The sequence below is a fragment of the Ovis canadensis genome, chromosome 2 (genome assembly GCF_042477335.2).
Source record: "Ovis canadensis isolate MfBH-ARS-UI-01 breed Bighorn chromosome 2, ARS-UI_OviCan_v2, whole genome shotgun sequence".
In the NCBI taxonomy this organism is placed as follows: Eukaryota; Metazoa; Chordata; class Mammalia; order Artiodactyla; family Bovidae; genus Ovis; species Ovis canadensis.
Window position 1 is genome coordinate 220820983 of NC_091246.1, and position 21515 is coordinate 220842497.

At 38.6% G+C, this 21515-nt stretch overlaps 1 protein-coding gene across 2 annotated transcripts in view; it reads left to right on the top strand.

Annotated features, from left to right (window-relative positions):
• Positions 1 to 21515, top strand: part of SPAG16 (sperm associated antigen 16) — a 1117670-nt gene that overhangs the window by 173428 nt on the left and 922727 nt on the right. The window lies entirely within an intron of this gene.

The window sequence follows — 21515 nt, forward strand, 5'->3', positions numbered from 1 at the left end:
AATTATGAGTTAGACAGTAAGAAAAAAACAGATCAATTGTGAGTAGAAAATGATAATCACTAATTTTCCAGAGTAACATACCTCAAAGGAAATTAAGCTGTGACTTTGGGACAACTCATCTCCCTGGGAACTCCCCTCCTTTTTTTTTTCCTCTGACTGTTTGTTCCTTTTCAATTTGTCTCACTTTCTGCTTCCTGATACAGCCATTTCTTTTTGGTCCCAGGTTTGTTTTTCTCTCTCCCACCTTATTTTCTTCTACTGCTTTCTCTGTATTCTTATTGTATACCACCAGTCCTTAACTAGCCATAATAAAAAACTCAACTGTAAATTTTTAGTGTTGCTCAGATAATTTAATATTCTCTGTTCTTAATTTTAAAACCGAATCACCACACTCCCTTCAGTCCTTATATACACACAGAAGTTTGGTACTTTATAGGTCTTTAATGTTGCTCAGTCCATCGGTCATGTCCAACTCTTTTGTGACCCCATGGACTACAGCACTCCAGGCTTCCCTGTCCTTTACTGTCTCCCAGAGTTTGCTCAAACTCATGTCCATTGAGTCGATGGTGCCATCCAATCATCTTATCCTCTGTTGCCCCTTTCTCATCCTGCCCTCGGTCTTTCCCAGGATGAGGTTCTTTTCCAGTGAGTCAACACTTTGCATAAGGTGGCCAAAGTATTGGAGCTTCAGCTTTAGCATCCATCTTTCCAGTGAATATTCAGGGTTGATTTCCTTTGGGATTGACTGCTTTGATCTCCTTGCTCTCCAAGGGACTCTCAAGAGTCTTCTCTAACACCACAGTTTGAAGACATCAGTTCTTCAGTGCTCAGCCTCCTCTATGGTCCAGTTGTCACATCCATACATGACTACTGGAAAAACCATAGCTCTATGTGGATCTTTGTTGGCAAAGTGACATCTCTGCTTTTTAATACACCGTCTAGGTTTATAATAGTTTTTCTTCCAAGGAACAAGTGACTTTTAATTTCACGGCTGCAGTCACCATCTGCAGTGATTTTGGAGTGCAAGAAAGTATAGTCTGTCACTGTTTCCATTGTTTCCTCATCTATTTGCCATGAAGTTATGGGACTAGATGCCATGATCTCAGTTTTTTGAATAATGAGGTCTTTAATAGTATAATGTTCATTGACTCAATTATATGTTTCTTTGAAGAATAAAAAAATTGTTTTATAGGTAGCTGTGAATTTATTTTGATTTTAAATTACCATGAGTATAAATAAAATTCTTCCCCTATGGTGTATAGGTTTCTTAACTTCATCAAAATAACAATAATAGTAATAACAATGATAATGAAAGAAAATCAATAATGACAATAAGCCATTTTAGTAAGCATCTGTAAATGCCAGGATTCAGCTGTTTCCCCTTTTATGTCTCTCTCTTTGTCTCTGTCTTTTTTACATATACATTCACACACACAGATGAAGGCTCAGAAACCTTGTGAATTACAAAGAAAGAATTTGTATCAGGTCTAGTTAACTCAAAAACAAACCACAATATAGTGGGTAAGACCATACATTGTATTAAAGAAAAAGACCAAGGAAATAGTTTCTATTTTTACAATCAAGCATACAAATTTGTCAGTAACCTACAGCTATATAACCCATAAGTTTGGCCAAGATACTTTTTCCCCTGACAAGTTTAATCTAGGATAATTGCTTTTAACTTAAATTATTAAAATAATTCATTAGATTGTTTTCAAGTGCAGAATTTGCTGATTATATATCCTTTCCCTGGAAAACACAGATTTATTAAAATGTATTTTTGCTGGATTTTTCTAACAAGGTCATAATAAAATAAATGCACATTAAATTCCATATAATTAAAAACTTCTTAATGTCTTACTAATTTTCATTTTTGTAGAGTGCAGTTTCATAGGTCAAAGAAACAGAGGGTTTTAAATCAGATTAGTTAACAGAGTTTTTGAATTCTAAGATAGCTGGCTTTCTCCTACTTTAACAAGATGGTTTCCATCAGCCTAGAATATTAACTCCCATTAGTTTAAAAAAAACATTTTCTTGACCAACCACCCCCTCCCTGCCCCCACCAAACCTATGCTGTTTCCCCAGAAGCTGCTCTGCTTATTTCCCTAAAAAGGCTGGCAGTAGTGCTGATTGAACTAACAGTTTCTACTCAGTCTTCCCATTCAGTGGAACTCCCTCTCTGTCCTCTACTCTGGAACTGACTCTTGTCAGTCATTGGCTGCTGCCATGCCCACCACCAGTGGCCACTTACTCATTCTTCTCCTCTTAGCTGCAGTTGATACAACCCACTACCCCTGTGTTTACTCTCTTGAATCCATTGTTTGCATGGTCCTGGTCTTCCTGCTGGGTTTCAGGCTGTCCTGCTCAGTGTCTTGTCAGCAGGCTGCTTCTCTTCTGCCAGACTTATGGCTGGTAATTGCCCTGGCTTAGCCTTCTGGCTTCATCTTTTCACAGTCTACAGTTTTTCCTGTGGCCTCTTCCAAGCTCAGTCTTTAAGTACTCTCCACAGAGTAGGAAATGGCAACCCACTCCAGTATTCTTACCTGAAAAATCCCATGGACAGAGGAGCTTGTTAGGCTACATTCCATGGGGTCATAAAGAGTCAGACATGACTGAGTGGCTGATCACACAATGATAGATAATCCCCTTGGCAATATCTCTACCACTGACATCTCCCTTGGGCTTGAATACCTAATAGGCTTCTCCAAATTATCATGTTCAGAAAGAACTCTTGTTTTCCCTGAGAAAACTGGCTCTATTGATCTTCCCCATTTTGCAAAAGCAAAATGTGAATTTACATGAACTTACTCAAGCTAAAAGCCTAGAAGTAATTTTAATTACTCATTCTCTCACCCCACAATTCCCACCATCAATCCAAGAGTAAGTCTGATAGGTTTTGCCTCCAAAACATGGTTACATTTTCCCACTTCTATCTATATTACTATGGCCATATCTCACACTATTGCAAAAGCTTACTAATTCATTGACTTCATGCTAGCTAAACCTATCTTTTAAAAAATATAAACCAGATGATAAAATTCACTGCTTTCAGTACAATAATGTCTCCCCCTGTTTTAAAGTAAGATCCCAAACTTCTTACTGATGCCTACAGCACTCTGCTGGTTGGGACTGTTGTCCACCTCTCGTTGCATTGACCACATGCTCTCCCAGCTTTCTTGTTCAGAAGACTAAACTACCCAATCTTCTCCCTATTCTGCAAACCTGCCATACTTATCTCTGCCCTCAGGTCTTTATACTACCTCTTCCCTCTATTTGAGTTTTTACTTCTACGGTTTGTACATGTCTGGCTCATTCTTATCTCTAAAATCTCAGCTCATATATTACCTCCTTGGGTAGGCAGGTCCTGAAATATGTAACTAATGTTTTACTCTTCATTCCTTCAGTTACTGTCAATCCTAACATTCTATTAATATTTTATTTCCATCATGGAATTCAGCAGGCATGCAGTATATATTATTTTGAAGTATTTTATAAAGTAATTAGCCTCCAATTAAAATAAATAAATTAATTTACCAAAAAATGAAAAAGAACATGAAATCTTGGTGTTTTCCTGATTTATAGATGGCAGAGACTGGTTAAATACTCACCAATTCAGTTTCCTCCTCCCTGGGCCCATTGGAAGAGTCTATCTCCTAGCCTTCTGAAGTGAGTCATCTATTAAGTCTTCCAATAGGATTCTCTGCTCTCTCCAGTTTCATCCTTATAGCTGGAATCAGCAGACTTTGAAAGTGACAAGTTGTGTGTTAGAAGGCAAGTGGATCTCTGTGTCATATGTTGCTTGAAGAGTTTTCCGGTTGTCATCAAGCTTTGCCTGACATCCTAATTTAACTTCCCTAACTAATGCACAATATTTTTGTGAAAATAGATGCATTAGGATATATAAGATTAATGAAACATTTTTTTAAAAAAAGACTGGAAGTACTTTCACATTTACTCATTCAACAAAAATGTATTTAGCATTTATCAGGTCCAAAAGTTATGACCAACCTAGATAGCATATTGAAAAGCAGAGACATTACTTTGCCAACAAAGGTCCGTCTAGTCAAGGCTATGACCACCTTTTCCAGTGGTCATGTATGGATGTGACAGTTGGACTGTGAAGGAAGCTGAGCACCGAAGAATTGGTGCTTTTGAACTGTGGTGTTGGAGAAGACTCCTGAGAATCCCTTGGACTGCAAGGAGATCCAACCAGTCCATTCTGAAGGAAATCAGCCCTGGGATTTATTTGGAGGGAATGATGCTGAAGCTGAAACTGCAGTACTTTGGCCACCTCATGCAAAGAGTTGGCTCATTGGAAAAGACTCTGATGCTGGGAGGGATTAGGGGCAGGAGGAGAAGGGGACGACAGAGGATGAGATGGCTGGATGGCATCACTGACTCGATGGACGTGAGTCTGAGTAAACTCCGGGAGTTCGTGATGGACAGGGAGGCCTGGCGTGCTGTGACTCATGGGGTCGCAAAGAGTCGGGCACGACTGAGTGACTGAACTGGAACTTGACTCTGGACCATTAACTAAATACATAGAAATATGTTTCCAGCAGCTTACATTTGTTACAAGGAACAAGTAATAAACCAATAGTGAACATATATATGATCATATATCATCTTTGATGATCATAAGTGCTAAAGAGAAACACAAAGCAGACAGAGGGACATGGAATTAGAGGGTGGCTTGAGGTTAAACACAAGGGGCCAGGACTGTTCTGAGAAGCTGACATGTAATAAAAATCTAAAGAGGGCGAGAATGTGAGACATACACCAAATAAGGAAGAAAATTGGAGTTGAGGAAACAACAAATGCAAAGTCCTATCCCATGAACTTCCATAGAAGCAGTCATCAGAAATAAATAAAAAGCGACTAAGTAGCTTTTAACGCAAAAAAAAAAAAAAAAATGGGCATCATAGAAATGTAGTTTTTTAGCATGGGTCTATATATTTCTGGTAGCATGTCCAGAATGTTTCCAACAAGGAAACAGAGTAAGTGAACTTGGATTAATAGAAGAGGAGAAGAAAATGAAGTTAGGTACTTGGGGACCAGAGAGAGTGAGACTTAAATCCTCACAATCTTAGTAAAGAGGACTGTTAATTTTATTCTGAGAATGTTGGAGAGCTATTAGAAGATTGTGAGAAGAATTATGCAATTTGGCTTATATAACAACAAGATGTTCTGACAACTGTGTGGGAATTAGACTGTCAATGGAGGTTAAGAGTAGAAGCTGGCAGACTAGTTAGAAACTATTTCAGTAATTTAAGAGAGTTATAAAGATTTTCTGGCCTAGGATGGTAGTGTTATAGAGACTAAGTGGTAAGATTTTTAGTTTTTGATGAGAAAGTGAGCAGGATTTTGGGGTAGGCTGGGTATAGGCTGAGAGAGAATAATTATGGATAACTCCAGGGTTTTTGGTCAGATCAAATGAAGATAGAGTGGCCATTAATTTCAAAGCTAAGGGAGGGCCAGGTTTGGAATGTGGGGTTGGTCATGTTAAGTTTAGGTGCTTATTAAACTTGCAAGTAGACTTAGAGGTGAATGGGACCCCTTAGGCTCCACTGTGAACACAATTCACAGTTTCATGTGCTGCCTTGCAAGTAGTTAATTTCATGTCAGTACTATTCCATGCACTTCCATAGAAGCACCACCAGAAGTAAACAAAAAGTGACTAAATAGCTTTTAATGCAAAAAATGGGCATCATAGAAATGTAAATTTTTAGCATAGATCAGTATCTCTAATCTTCTTTGGGCTACCAATTGTATATGTTTATAAGGAATCACTACTATATTGTAAAATGTATTTCCAAATTAAATTTTAGATCCTTTTTATAACTATAAATTTTTTTTTTTTTAGTTTTTTATTTTTTAAATTTTAAAATCTTTAATTCTTACATGCATTCCCAAACACGAACCCCCCTCCCACCTCCCTCCCCATAACATCTTTCTGGGTCATCCCCATGCACCAGCCCCATGCATGCTGCATCCTGCGTCAGACATAGACTGGCGATTCAATTCACATGATAGTATACATGTTAGAATGTCGAGGGTGGGATGATTTGGGAGTATAACTATAAATTTAACTTGAATTTTACAATGTATATTTATAAAAAGGGAATCCCTGGTGGCTTAGTGGTAAAGAATCTGCCTAAGATTCAGGAGACACAGGTTTGATTCCTGGGTTGAGAAGATTCCCTGGAGAAGCAAATGGCAACCTACTCTAGTATTCTTGCCTGGAAAATCCCATGGACAGAGGAGCCTGGTGGACTTCAGTCCATGGGGTTGCAAAAGAGACAGACACGACTTAGCGACTAAACTGCAATTTACAATAAGCTGAATTTTGTTATTTTCATGATGTTTATATCCCCCAACTGCTACTGCTACTAAGTCGCCTCAGTCGTGTCTGACTCTGTGCGACCCCAGAGATGGCAGCCCACCGGGCTCCCCCGTCCCTGGGATTCTCCAGGCAAGAACACTGGAGTGGATTGCCATTTCCTTCTACAATGCATGAAAGTGAAAAGTGAAAGTGAAGTCGCTCAGTCGTGTCCGACTCCTAGCGACCCCATGGACTGTAGCCTACCAGGCTCCCCCGTCCATGGGATTTTCCAGGTAAGAGTATGGGAGTGGGGTGCCATTGCCTTCTCCTTATATCCCCTAAACAGACAAGCAATATATTAGGGCAAAGTATATATATAAACTTTGAATTATCAGAAGAAAAGAAGTTATAGTTTCTTGAAACATCAAGAAAATTCTCCTTCAGTTCAGTTCAGTTTAGTCGCTCAGTCATGTCTGACTCTTTGCGACCCCATGAATCGCAGCACGCCAGGCCTCCCTGTCCATCACCAACTCCTGGAGTTCACCCAAACTCGTGTGCATCGAGTCGGTGATGCCATCCAGCCATCTCATCCTCTGTCGTCCCCTTCTCCTCCTGCTCCCAATCCTTCCAGGCATCAGGGTCTTTTCCAATGAGTCAACTCTTCGCATGAGGTGGCTAAAGTATTGGAGTTTCAGCCTCAGCATCAGTCCTTCCAATGAACGCCCAGGACTGATCTCCTTTAGAATGGACTGGTTGGATCTCCTTGCAGTCCAAGGGACTCTCAAGAGTCTTCTCCCACACCTCAGTTCAAAAGCATCAATTCTTCGGCGCTCAGCTTTCTTCACAATGCAACTCTCACATCCATACATGACCATTGGAAAACCATAGCCTTAACTAGACGGACCTTTGTTGGCAAAGTAATATCTCTGCTTTTTAATATGCTATATAAGTCTCTTGAAACATCAAGAAAATTTTCCTTAGAAGGGTAATAATTATATGCAATAAAAATATTTGTAACCATTACTTACAAGGAGTATACAGAATATTTTAAAATATTTTCTGTAGTATATGAATATATTCTGTTGGTTTTGTGGTTTACTATCAAAGTACTAAGGTATTCAGTTATTTTCCATTAAATAATGATAATATTTATGGCCTAAATTTTTAAAAAGGAAGAGGTACATAAATCTATGGTAAATGTAAACATACATTTTTATGACCCATTTATCTCTTTGGATATGTTCCATAAATAAATACATCATCTAATTAGGAGATCAGATTCTCAATTTATTTCAGATTGTCTTTAGTGCCCTTGCCTGTATGTCTTCAGCTTTAAACTAAGCTTGCTTAGGCACTTTGGATTTGTTGAGCAGCTGTCATCTTCCAGAAGGTGTTCTGATTTGTTTTCTGAATCAAATTACAGCTAAAATTATGGAAAGACCTTTTCATTGGTTATGCATGTTGCACAAAGCATTTTCAATTCCGGGGCTGCATAGACTCAGAGAGAGACCGACAGTTATCCTTCTGCAGCTGTAACAGTTTTTCATCCTGCTTTTAATTATCTAGGTCCATAATAATAACCACAGTGACCTTCAAGAAGGTATTGGTGGACATATTATGATTATATATAGCAATTATGTGTAGCACAACAATGCATAAAATCCCACTTATTAATTAAGGTTGCTAAAAATGAAGCTATGCTTGTCTTCCTTAGGATGTGGCTTCACTTTTTGAAAAAATCTAGTCCTTCAGTTTTTACCTTAAACTCTTTTCTGGGGTATATTATTATAAGGAAAGTCAAATTTCCATGGAATGACAATGCAATAATTTTCCAATAAATATGGAAACTATCTCTCACTCTACTTTCTTGCTTAGCTGCCTGCTATTGATAGTATTTCCTATTATGTAATAGAAAGGGAAATGGAAGTTTACAAAAAAAGTATAATCCTTGAAATATAGAATGTTAGGGAAGACGGTTTAGGGCAAGTATCAATATACTTTTCTTTTTAGCAATATATTTACTGTTTTAAGCTATATCATAATCACACATGTACTAATATACAGTTTAAATAATCAGGGATTACAAGATTTGATATAGTATAAGTAATAAGTGGTTTCAGTAATTTTGTCATTACTTGGGGTGTCTTACTTAAATTTGCCAAGACTTTGCCTTTAATACATGCTAAAGTTGATGCACGTGGAATGATAGTTCATAAGTTATTTTTCCTTTGCTGTTCATAGATATATGGTGAATAAGCTATAAATATCAGTGTTTGTGACAGTAGATTTAAATCTTAAGCCACTTTTGGCAGTTTTTTATGTGGCCATGACCAAGATGAAGTTATCATGTTCATTTTATATGATTACTTTTTTCATATCAACAGTGTTTTATAATCTAAGATTAAATAGTAAAACTTTGTCATTAGAGTATACCTCCAACACAGATGACAATACTTGTACTTTGAATGCAACTTTAATTTAAAATTACTGACATTATCCCAAGACAATGCTATTAACTCAGTGAAAGTGAAAGTTACTCAGTGGTGTCTGACTCTCTGTGACCCCATAGATTCTATACTCCATGTAATTCTCCAGGCCAGAATACTGGAGTAGGTAGCCTTTCCCTTCGCCGGGGGATCTTTCCAACCCAGGGATCAAACCCAGGTATCCCGATTGCAGGCAGATTCTTTACCACCTGAGTCACCAGGGAAGCAGAGTACCTCATAAAATCAGACATTTCAATTTGCATGTTTTGTGAGCACCTCAAAATTAATAGTTTTCAAAGGCAATTCCATCTTCTACCATCCCCTCCCCTCCACCCTCACTTCCTTCTTTCTCCTGTTTTGGTTTGCATCATTGTCATCTAAGATCTGTGAATGTTTGGTCCTCCTAACCACTTAATCACATTCAATCAGTCATTTAAGTCTATGTATTCTGTATCCAAAAAGAGGGGTGCACTATTCATTTCTCAGTCCATCAGCTAACACTTAGGCTTCTGTAACCTCCTCCTACTGATCTCTCTGCCTCCAGTTGCTCCTCCAACTTTAATTTATGCTCTTTACTGCCATTAGAGTAATCTTTCTAAAATGATTCTGAGATCTTATTTCTACTTTATAATATTTTATTATATTTCAAGCCCTCAAGATATGCCTGAGTCATCTCAGTCTCAGTTCAAGTCAGTTCAGTCGCTCAGTCATGTCCAACTCTTTGCGACCCCATGAATCACAGCTCGCCAGGCCTCCCATCACCAACTCCCGGAGTTCACTCAGACTCATGTCCATCGAATCAGTGATGCCATCCAGCCATCTCATCCTCTGTCGTCCCCTTCTCCTCCTGCCCCCAATCCCTCCCAGCATCAGAGTCTTTTCCAATGAGTCAACTCTTTGCATGAGATGGCGAAAGTATTGCAGTTTCAGCTTTAGCATCATTCCTTCCAAAGAAATCCCAGGGCTGATCTCCTTCAGAGTGGACTGGTTGGATCTCCTTGCAGTCCAAGGGACTCTCAAGAGTCTTCTCCAACACCACAGTTTAAAAGCATCAATTCTTCGGTGCTCAGCTTTCTTCACAGTCCAACTCTCACATCCATACATGACCACTGGAAAAACCATAGCCTTTGACTAGACGGACCTTAGTTGGCAAAGTAATGTCTCTGCTTTTGAATATACTATCTAGGTTGGTTATAACTTTTCTTCCAAGGAGTAAGCGTCTTTTATTCATTTTTTAAAAATATTAATTTATTTATTTTAATTGGAGGTTAATTACTTTACAATATTGTATTGGTTTTGCCATACATCAACAGGTATCCACCACAGGTATACCCGTTTTCCCCATCCTGAAACCCCCTCCCACCTCCCTCCCCGTACAATCCCTCTGGGTCGTCTCAGTGTACCAGCCCCAAGCATCCAGTATCATGCATTGAACCTGGACTGGTGACTCATTTCATATATGATATTATACATGTTTCAATGCCATTCTCCCAGTTTCATGGCTGCAGTCACCATCTGCAGTGATTTTGGAGCCCCCCAAAATAAAATCAGCTACTGTTTCCACTGTTTCCCCATCTATTTCCCATGAAGTGATGGGACCAGATGCCATGATCTTCATTTTCTGAATGTTGAGCTTTAAGCCAACTTTTTCACTCTCTGCTTTCACTTTCATCAAGAGGCTTTTTAGCTCCTCTTCACTTTCTGCCATAAGGGTGGTGTCATCTGCATATCTGAGGTTACTGATATTTCTCCCGGCAATCTTGATTCCAGCTTGTGCTTCTTCCAGCCCAGCGTTTCTCATGATGTACTCTGCATATAAGTTAAATAAGCAGGGTGACAACATACAGGCTTGATGTACTCCTTCTCCTATTTGGAACCAGTCTGTTGTTCCATGTCCAGTTCTAACTGTTGCTTCCTGACATGCATATAGGTTTCTCAAGAGGCAGGTCAGGTGGTCTGGTATTCCCATCTCTTTCAGAATTTTCCACAGTTTGTTGTGATCCCCACAGTCAAAGGCTTTGGCATAGTCAATAAAGCAGAAATAGATGTTTTTTTTTGGAACTCTTGCTTTTTCAATGATCCAACGATGTTTGCATCTCAGTCTAGCTCCAACCTATTTTTCTAGCTCTTATTTTACCCCTAGTCTCTATACCACTATGGTCTAGACTCAGTCTTTTCAAATGTTCATGTCTTAGCCACCTTCCTTTTACTGGAAACATCTCCCTTTTTCTGTTTGTAAATAAAGAGCAACCTAAAGAAATCCCCACAAATAAATCAACCCTCCTTTCTGCTCTCTTGGTACTGCTGCTGCTGCTGCTGCTGCTAAGTCACTTCAATCGTGTCCAACTCTGTGTGACCCCATAGACGGCAGCTCACTAGGCTCCTCTGTCCCTGGGATTCTCCAGGCAAGAATACTGGTGTGCCTTATGACCCAGCAATCCCACTGCTGGGCATACGCACCGAGGAAACCATAATTGAAAGAGACACATATACCCCAATGTCCATTGCAGCACTGTTTATAATAGCCAGGACATGGAAACAACCTAGATGTCCATCAGCAGATGAACGGATAAGAAAGCTGTGGTGCATATACACAATGGAGTATTACTCAGCCATTAAAAAAGAATTCATTTGAATCAGTTCTGATGAGATGGATGAAACTGGAGCCGATTATACAGAGTGAAGTAAGCCAGAAAGAAAAACACCAATACAGTATACTAACACATATATATGGAATTTAGAAAGATGGCAATGATGACCCTGTATGCAAGATGGGAAAAAAGACACAGATGTGTATAACAGACTTTTGGACTCAGAGGGAGAGGGAGAGGGTGGGATGATTTGGGAGAATGGCATTCTAACATGTATACTATCATGTAAGAATTGAATCGCCAGTCTATGTCTGACGCAGGGTGCAGCATGCTTGGGGCTGGTGCATGGGGATGACCCAGAGAATGTTATGGGGAGGGAGGTGGGAGGGGGATTCATGTTTGGGAACGCATGTAAGAATTAAAGATTTTAAAATTTAAAAAAAAAAAAAAAGAAGAAAAGCTTTACTTCCATGGGAAAAAAAAAAAAAAAAGAATACTGGTGTGGGTTGCCATTTCCTTCTCCAGTGAATGAAAGTGAAAAGTGAAAGTAAAGTCACTCAGTTGTGCCCGACTCTTGGTACTAGGTACATAATATTAAACGGTCATATAGAACAGATCCTATGGAATCCCAAAGATGGCTTATTTATATGTTTATGTCTCCAAACCCTCAACAAGGACTCTTGAGGGAACAGACCATGTCTCCTTATTAATACCCCATGACATACAGGAGGTGCCTGGCATGTACCGAAGGAATGAATACATATTTTTGTTCAGTCACTAAGTCATGTCTGACTCTTTGATCCCATGCACTGTAGCCTGCCAGTCCCCTCTGTCCATGCCCATGGAATTTCCCAGGCTAGAATACTGTGGTTTTAGTCTCTAAGAGTCATGTCAAACTCTTGTGACCCCATGGACTGTAGCCTACCAGGCTCCTCTGTCTATGAGATTTTCCAGACAAGAATACTGGAGTATGTTGCCATTTCCTTCTCCAGGGGATCTTCCCAACCCAGGAATATAACCCGGAGGCCTGGCGTGCTGTGATTCATGGGATTGCAAAGAGTCGGACACAACTGAGCGACTGAACTGAACTGAACTGAACTCCTGTATTATAGACAGATTCTTTAACAACTGATCTACAAGAGATCAAATCCACATCCCCTGCCTTGGAAGGCAGATTCTTTACCACTGAGCCAACTGGAAGTCCCCAATATATTAGCTATAAAAAATATTTTCACAGTAACCATAGCTACTTCTGTCATGCACTTAGGACCTAGTTCTTTCACATTTGTCAGGAAGTATAAACAAGTTTCCTTTAATATAGACTGTCTTCTTTGTCAGACTTTCTTTTCTTATTCTTACTTGTCTGTATCCTCAACATACACTTTCTCCTCTCAGATCCTAGACAGTTGACATTTTACTATTAAGACTTGTTGGATTCATGATCTTACACTTTTCCCTCACCCAGTTGCCCTCTTTGATTTGTTTCTGATAACTGGCTACTCAGTAGCTTTTAACTCTGACCTCGGTGACGCAGAACCTGGGCTTTCACTCAGTCATCTTGCAGATCTGTTCCTTCTCCACCCAACCTGATTTTCTTGGCAACTATATATTCCACATTGTTCACCATCTAAGAAGTGAGGATATATCTGAGAAACCTTAAAAATGCTTTCACAGAGGAATTCAGCAGCAAATACAAATTTAGAATATATTGCCTAGAATGTATGAATGTTATAGAATATATCAATGAACTTCAGTTCAGTTCAGTCACTCAGTCGTGTCCGACTCTTTGTGACCCCATGAATCACAGCATGCCAGGCCTCCCTGTCCATCACCAACTCCCAGAGTTCACTCAGACTCACGTCCATCAAGTCAGTGATGCCATCCAGCCATCAATGAACTTAAGAGTTTGTAATTGATATAGAATATGTGAGAAGGAAAATTAGGCATTCCAGGTACTTTTGATATCTGAATGCCATGGATATGGGCATGGGATAGTAAAATATAGTTAAAACCAACTCTCATTTCCAGTTAGATCACAGTTGAGAAGGAGGGGCATTGATTTGGTCAAAAAAGGACATGATTAGGTCACAATGCTGAAACTTGGAGCTATATGTAAGCGGTCCTGAACTGGGACGTTATAGACGTTTTCTGCTTGATTTTCTTCATGCATCCAGTAATTGTTTATTTCATCCTTACAATGTATCAGATTGTTCTAAACATTGGAGATAAATGGAGAGAGAGAGACTGACTGATTTCTGGATTTCTATTTATCATTGCAGTATTAAGACCTAGAGACCCAGTTATTGACAGTAGGAAGAAGAAATGGATAGAGAATGATTGGTGGTTTTTTAAAAATTATTAATTTATTTTTTAATGGAAGGATAATTGCTTTACAGAATTTTATTGTTTTCTGTCAAACCTCAACATGAATCAGCCATAGGTATACATATGTCCCCTCCCTTTTGAACCTCTCTCTCATCTCCCTCCCCATCCTACCCCTCTAATGTTGATACAGAGCCCCTGTTTGAGTTTCCTGAGCTATATGGCAAATTCCTATTGGCTATCTATTTTACATATGGTAATGTAAGTTTCCATGTTACTCTTTCTAAACATCTCACCCTCTCCTTCCCTCTCCCCATGTCCATAAGTCTATTTTCTGTCTTTCTTCATTGCTGCCCTGTACATAAATTCTTCAGTACCATTTTTCTAGATTCTGTATATATGTATGTTAGAATATGATATTTATCTTTCTCTTTCTGACTTCCTTCACTCTGTATAATAGGTTCTAGGTTCATCTACCTCATTAGAACTGACTGAAATGTGTTCCTGCTTATGACTGAGTAATATTCCATTGTGTATATGTACCACGACTTCTTTATGCATTCATCTGTTGATGGACATCTAGGTTGCTTCCATGTTCTAGCTATTGTAAATAGTGCTGCAGTGAACAGTGGGATACATGTGTCTTTTTAAATTTTGGTTTCCTCAGGGTATATGCCTAGGATTGGATTGCTGGGTCATATGGTAGTTTTATTCCTAGTTTTTTTTTTGTTTTTTTTTTTTAAGGAATCTCCATACCATCTTCCATAGTGGCTGTATCAATTTACATTCCCACCAACAGTGCAAGAGCATTCCCTTTTCTCCACACCCTCTCCAGCATTTATTGTTTGTAGACTTTTTAATGATGGCCATTCTGACAGTTGTGAACTGATATCTCATTGTAGTTTTGATTTACATTTCTCTAATAATGAGTGACGTTGAGCATCTTTTCATGTGTTTGTTAGCCATCTGTATGTCTTCTTTGGAGAAATGTCTGTTTAGATCTTTTTCCCACTTTTTGATTGGATTGTTTGTTTTTTCTGGTATTGAGTTATATGAGCTGCTTGTATATTTTTGAAATTAATGCTTTGTCAGTTGTTTCATTTGCTATTATTTTCTTCCATTCCAAGGGTTGTCTTTTCACCTTGCTTATAGTTTCCTTTGCTGTGTAAAAGCTTTTAAGTTTAATCAGGTCCCATTCATATACTTTTGTTTTTATTTCCATTACTCTAGGAGGTGAGTCATAGAGGATCTTCTTTTGATTTATGTCATCCAGTGTTCTGCCTCTGTTTTCCTCCAAGAGTTTTATAGTTTCTGGTCTTACATTTAGGTCTTTAATCCATTTTGAGTTTATCTTTGTGTATGGTGTTAAGAAGTATGCTAAATTAATTCTTTTACATGTAGCTGTCCAGTTTCCCCAGCACCATTTATTGAAGAGGCTGTCTTTGCCCCATTGTATATTCTTACCTCCTTTGTCAAAAATAAGGTACCCATAGGCACATGGATGTTGGGGTCCTTTAATGGACCAGGACCTGGCGGTCCGGAGGCGACGATAAGAAAAGTGAAAGAGAGAAAGAGGATGATGCTCCCTGGTTTATGCAGAAAACCAATAAAGTCCTTGACACAGGACTTGTGTCTCTCACGAAGGCACCGGGTGCCCTCTCGAGAAGTGGTGAAGGCATGGGGTACCTTCTCGAGACAGTCTTAGAAGCATGGGCAGGAGAGTGAACAAGAGAGTTTTCCGTGCTCCAGAGAATTAGACGAGGAGAGAGACAGACAGACAGAAAGAAAGACACAGGGACCCAAGTTCTAATGGAGGGGCTTTATTAGCAGAAATGCAGGCTTATATATCTTTAGGAAGATGATTACTCAGCTATTACACAGGATGAAATTTTATCAATAGCCCCAAATGGATTGTCTAATACATACCAGGTCTCTGACGCTGAAAAGAATCACTGCATGCCTCATTCCATGCCCTCAGTCCTGAGAACTGCATGCAGCTTTACTCATTCTTGGAATAGGAACTGAAGGAACAGAGAATCCTTGAGAAATAGAAAACAGCATGCAGGAATCCTCCTGTTAAATGTTCCCTGACACATGGGTTTATTTCTGTGCTTTCTATCTTGTTCCATTGGTCTATATTTCTGTTTTTGTGTCTGTATCATACTGTTTTGATGACTATAGCTTTGTAGTATAACCTGAAATCAAGTCAGCTTGAATCCTCCAGCTCCATTCTTCTTTCCCAAGACTGCTTTGGATGTTCAGGGTCTTTTGTGTTTCCATATGATTTGTGAAATTTTTTGTTCTAGTTCTGCGAAAAATGCTATTGATAATTTGATAGAGATCACATTGAATCTGTAGATTGCATTTGGTAGTGTAGTCATTTTCACAATATTGATTGATCCTACCCAGGAACATGGAATATCTCTCCATCTGTTTATGTTGTATTTGATTTGTTTCATTAGTGTCTTGTAATTTTCTGTGTACAGTTCTTCCATCTCCTTAGGTAAGTTTATTCTTAGATATATAATTCTTTTTGTTGCAATGGTGAATGGGATTGATTCCTTAATTTCTCTTTCTGATTTTTCATTGTTAGTATATTGAAATGCTAGTGATTTCTGTGTATTGATTTTGTATCCTGCAACTTTTCTAAATTCACTGATTAGCTCTAGCAATTTCTGATACTATCTCTAGGGTTTTCTATGTACAGTGTCATGTCATCTGCAAACAGTGAGAGCTTTGCTTCTTTTCTGATCTTTATTTTTTATTTCTTTTTGTTCTCTGCTGTAGATAGGACTTCCAGAAGTATGTTGAATAATAGTGGTAAAAGTGGACACCCTTGTCTTATTCTGGATCTTAGGGGCAATACTTTCAGTTTTTCACCATTGAGAATAATGTTTGCTATAAGCTTGTCATATATGGCCTTTACTATGTTGAGGTAGATTCCTTCTATGCCCATTTTTTGAATAGTTTTAATCAAAAATGCTGAATTTTTTCAAAGACTTTTTCTGCATCTATTGAGATTATCATATGGTTTTTTATCTTTCTGTTTGTTAATGTGGTGTATCACATTGATTGATTTGCATATATTGAAGAATCTTTGCCTCCCTGGAATAAACCAAGCTAGATCATGGTGTATGAGCTTTTTGATGTGTTGCTGAATTCTGTTTGCTAAAATTTTGTTGAGGATTTTTGCATCTATGTTCATCAGTGATATAGGCCTGTAGTTTTCTTTTTTTGTTGTCTTTGGTTTTGATATCAGGGTGATGGTGGCCTCGTAGAATGAGTTTGGAAGTGTTCCTTCCTCTGCAATTTTTTGAAAGAGTTTTAGAAGGATAGGCAGTAACTCTTCTCTAAATATTTGATAGAATTCTCCTGTGAAGCCATCTGGTCCTGGGCTTTTGTTTTTTGGGGGAGATTTTTAATCACAGCTTCAGTCTCAGTGCTTATAATTGGCTTATTCATAATTTCTATTTCTTCCTGGTTCAGTCTTGGAAAATTGAACTTTTCTAAGAATCTGTCCACTTTTTCCAGATTATCCATTTTATGGCCATATGGTTGTTCATACTAGTATTTTATAATCCTTTGTTTTTCTGCATTGTCTGTTGTAAATTATCCTTTTTCATTTCTAATTTTGTCAGTTTGATTCTTCTCTTTTTTTCTTGATGAATCTGGCTAAAGGTTTGTCAGTTTACTTTATCTTCCCAAAGAAACAACTTTTAGTTTTATTAACCTTTACATTGTTTCTTTCATTTCTTTTTCATTTATTTCTTCTCTGATCTTCGTGATTTATTTCCTTCTGCTAATTTTTTTTTGTTCTTCTTTTTCCATTTGTTTTAGGTGTAAAGTTAGGTTGTCTATTCAATGTTTTTCTTGTTTCTTGGGTAGGGTTGTATTGCTGTAAACTTCCCTATTAGAACTGGTTTTGCTGCATCCCATAGGTTTTGAGTTGTGTTTTCATTGTCATTTGTTCCTAGAAATTTTCAGATTTCCCTTTTGGTTTCTTCAATAACCCATTATTTAGAAACGTGTTGTTTAATCTGCATGTGTTTGTGTTTTTTTGCATGTTTTTTCTTGTAGTTGTATCTAGTTTCATAGCATTGTGGTCAGAGAAGATGTTTGATAGTTTCAATTTTCTTAAATTTACTGAGGTTTGATTTGTGACCCAAGATGTGGTCTATCCTGGAGAATGTTCCATGTGCACTTGAGAAGAAGGTGTATTCTTCTGCATTTGGATGGAATGTCCTGAAGATATCAATGAGATCCATCATTTAATGTTTCATTTAAGATGTATTTCCTTATTAACTTTCTGCTTTGATGATCTGTCCATGGTGTGAGTGGGGTGTTAAATTCTCCTACTATTATTGTGTTACTGTCAATTTCTCCTTTTATGTCTGTTAATGTTTGTCTTATGTATTGAGGTGCTCTTATGTTGGATGCATAGATATTTACAATTGTTATGTCTTCCTCTTCAACTGATTCCTTGATCATTATATAGTGCCCTTCCTTATCTCTTGTAATCTTCCTTATTTTAAGGTCTATTTTGTCACTACTCCAGCTTTCCTTTGCTTCCCTTTTGCACAAAATATATTTTTCCATCCTCTCACTTTCAGTCTATATGTGTCGAGGTCTGAAGTGGGTTTCTTGTAGACAGCATATATACGGGTCTTGTTTTTGTATCCATTCAGCCAGTCTGTGTCTTTTGCTTGGAGCATTTAATCCATTTACATTTAAAGTAATTATTGATATATATGTTCCTATTGACATTTTCTTAATTGGGGTTGATTTTGTAGATCTTTTTCTTCTCCTGTATGTCTTGATTATCTAAGTCCTTTTAACATTTGTTGTAAAGCTGGTTTGGTGGTAGTGAATTCTCTTAACTTTTGCTTCTCTGAAAAGCTTTAGACTTCTCCATTAATTTTCAATGAGATGCTTGCCGGGTACTGTAACCTTGGTTGTAGATTTTTCCATTTCAACTTTAAATATACCCTGCCATTCCCTTCTGGCCTGCAGAGTTTGTGCTGAAAGATCAGCTGTTAAACCTATAGGGTTTCCCTTGTATGTTACTTGTAGTTTTTCCCTTGCTGCTTTTAATATTCTTTCTTTCTGTTTAGTCTTTGTTAGCTTGGTTAGTATGTGTCTTAGTGTGTTTCTCCTTGGGTTTATCCTGTATGGGAATCTTTCCACCTCTTGGACTTGATTGACTGTTTCCTTTTCCATGTTAGGGAAATAGAACTGGATGTGGAACAACAGATTGGTTCCAAATAGGAAAAGGAGTACTTCAAGGCTGTATATTGTCACCTTGCTTATTTAACTTATATGCAGAGCACATCATGAGAAACACTGGACTGGAAGAAACACAAGCTGGAATCAAGATTGTTGGGAGAAATATCAATAACCTCAGATATGCAGATGACACCACCCTTATGGCAGAAACTGAAGAGGAACTAAAAAGCCTCTTGATGAAAGTGAAAGAGGAGAGCAAAAAAGTTGGCTTAAAGCTCAACATTCAGAAAACAAAGATCATGGCATCCGGTCCCATCACTTCATGGGAAAGAGATGGGAAAACAGTGGAAACAGTGTCAGACTTTATTTTTTCGGGCTCCCAAATCACTGCAGATGGTGACTGCAGCCATGAAATTAAAAGACGCTTACTCTTTGGAAGAAAAGTTATGACCAACCTAGATAGTATATTCAAAAGCAGAGACATTACTTTGGCAACTAAGGTCCGTCTAGTCAAGGCTATGGTTTTTTCAGTAATCATGTATGGATGTGAGAGTTGGACTGTGAAGAAGGCTGAGCGCTGAAGAATTGATGCTTTTGAACTGTGGTGTTGGAGAAGACTCTTGAGAGTCCCTTGGACTGCAAGGAGATCCAACCAATCCATTCTGAAGGAGATCAGCCCTGGGATTTCTTAGGAAGGAATGATGCTAAAGCTGAAACTCCAGTACTTTGGCCACTTCATGTGAAGAGTTGACTCATTGGAAAAGACTCTGATGCTGGGAGGGATTGGGGGCAGGAGGAGAGGGGACGACAGAGGATGAGATGGCTGGATGGCATCACAGACTCGATGGACGTGAATCTGAGTGAACTCCAGGAGTTGGTGATGGACAGGGAGGCCTGGCGTGTTGCAATTCATGGGGTTGCAAAGAGTCACACACGACTGAGCGACTGAACTGAACTGAATCTCTTCAAAAAATTTCTCATACTCTTTCTTTGTCTCTTCTTCTTCTGTGACCCCTATAATTCAAATGTTGGTGCATTTGATATTTTCCCAGAGTTCTCTGAGACTATCCTCAGTTCTTTTCATTCTTTTTAGTTGATTCTGCTCTTCAGAAATTAATTCCACCATTTTATCTTCCAGCTCACTGATTCATTCTCTGCTTCAGATATTCTGCTATTGATTTTTTCTAGAGTATTTTTAATTTCAGTAATTGTGTTGTTTGTCAGTGTACATTTATTCTTTAATTCTTCTAGGTCTTTGTTAATTGATTCTTGTATTTTCTCCATTATGTTTTCAAGGTTTTGATCTTCTTTACTATCCATTCAGTTCAGTCACTCAGTTATGTCTGACTCTTTGCGACCCATGAACCGCAGCACGCCAGGCCTCCCTGTCCATCACCAACTCGCGGAGTCCACCCAAACCCATGTCCATTGTGTCGGTGATGCCATCCAACCATCTCATCCTCTGTTGTCCCCTTTTCCTCCTGCCCTCAATCTTTCCCAGCATCAGGGTCTTTTCAAATGAGTCAGCGCTTCTCATCAGGTGACCAAAGTTTTTGAATTTCAGCTTCAGCATCAGTCCTTCTAATGATCACCCAGGACTGATCTCCTTTAGGATGGACTGGTTGGATCTCCTTGCAGTCCAAGGGACTCTCAAGAGTCTTCTCCAGCACTACAGTTCAAAGGCATCAATTCTTCAGCGCTTAGCTTTCTTCACAGTCCAAATCTCACATCCATACATGATTACTGGAAAAACCATAGGCTTGACTAGACGGACCTTTGTTGGCAAAGTAATGTCTCTGCTTTTTAATATTCCACAGTTTATTGTGATCCACACAGTCAAAGGCTTTGGCATAGTCAATAAAGCAGAAATAGATGTTTTTCTGGAACTCTCTTGCTTTTTCAGTGATCCAGCAGATGTTGGCAATTTGATCTCTGGTTCCTCTGCCTTTTCTAAAACCAGCTTGAACATCTGGATGTTCATGGTTCATATATTACTGAAGCCTGGCTTGCAGAATTTTGAGCATTACTTTACTAGCATGTGAGATGAGTGCAATTGTGTGGTAGTTTGAGCATTCTTTGGCATTGCCTTTCTTTGGATTGGAATGAAAACTGACGTTTCCCAGTCCTGTGACCACTGCTGAGTTTTTCAAATTTGCTGGCATATTGAGTGCAACACTTTCACAGCATCATCTTTGAGGATTTGAAATAGCTCAACTGGAATTCTGTCACCTTCACTAGCTTTGTTTGTAGTGATGCTTCCTAAAGCCCACTGGACTTCACATTCCAAGATGTCTGGCTCTAGGTGAGTGATCACACCATTGTGATTATCTAGATCTTTACTATCATTATTATGAATTCTTTTTCATGTAGTTTGCCTATTTCCTCTTCATTTATTTGGACTTCTGCATTTCTATTTTGTTCCTTCAATTTTACCATATTTCTCTGCTTTTTCATTATTATTTTTTTAACTTATTGTGTTTGAGGTCTCCTTTTCCCAGGATTCTAAGTTGAATTCTTTCTTCCTTTTGGTTTTCTTCCCTCCTAAGGTTAGTCCAGGGATTAAGCTTTGTA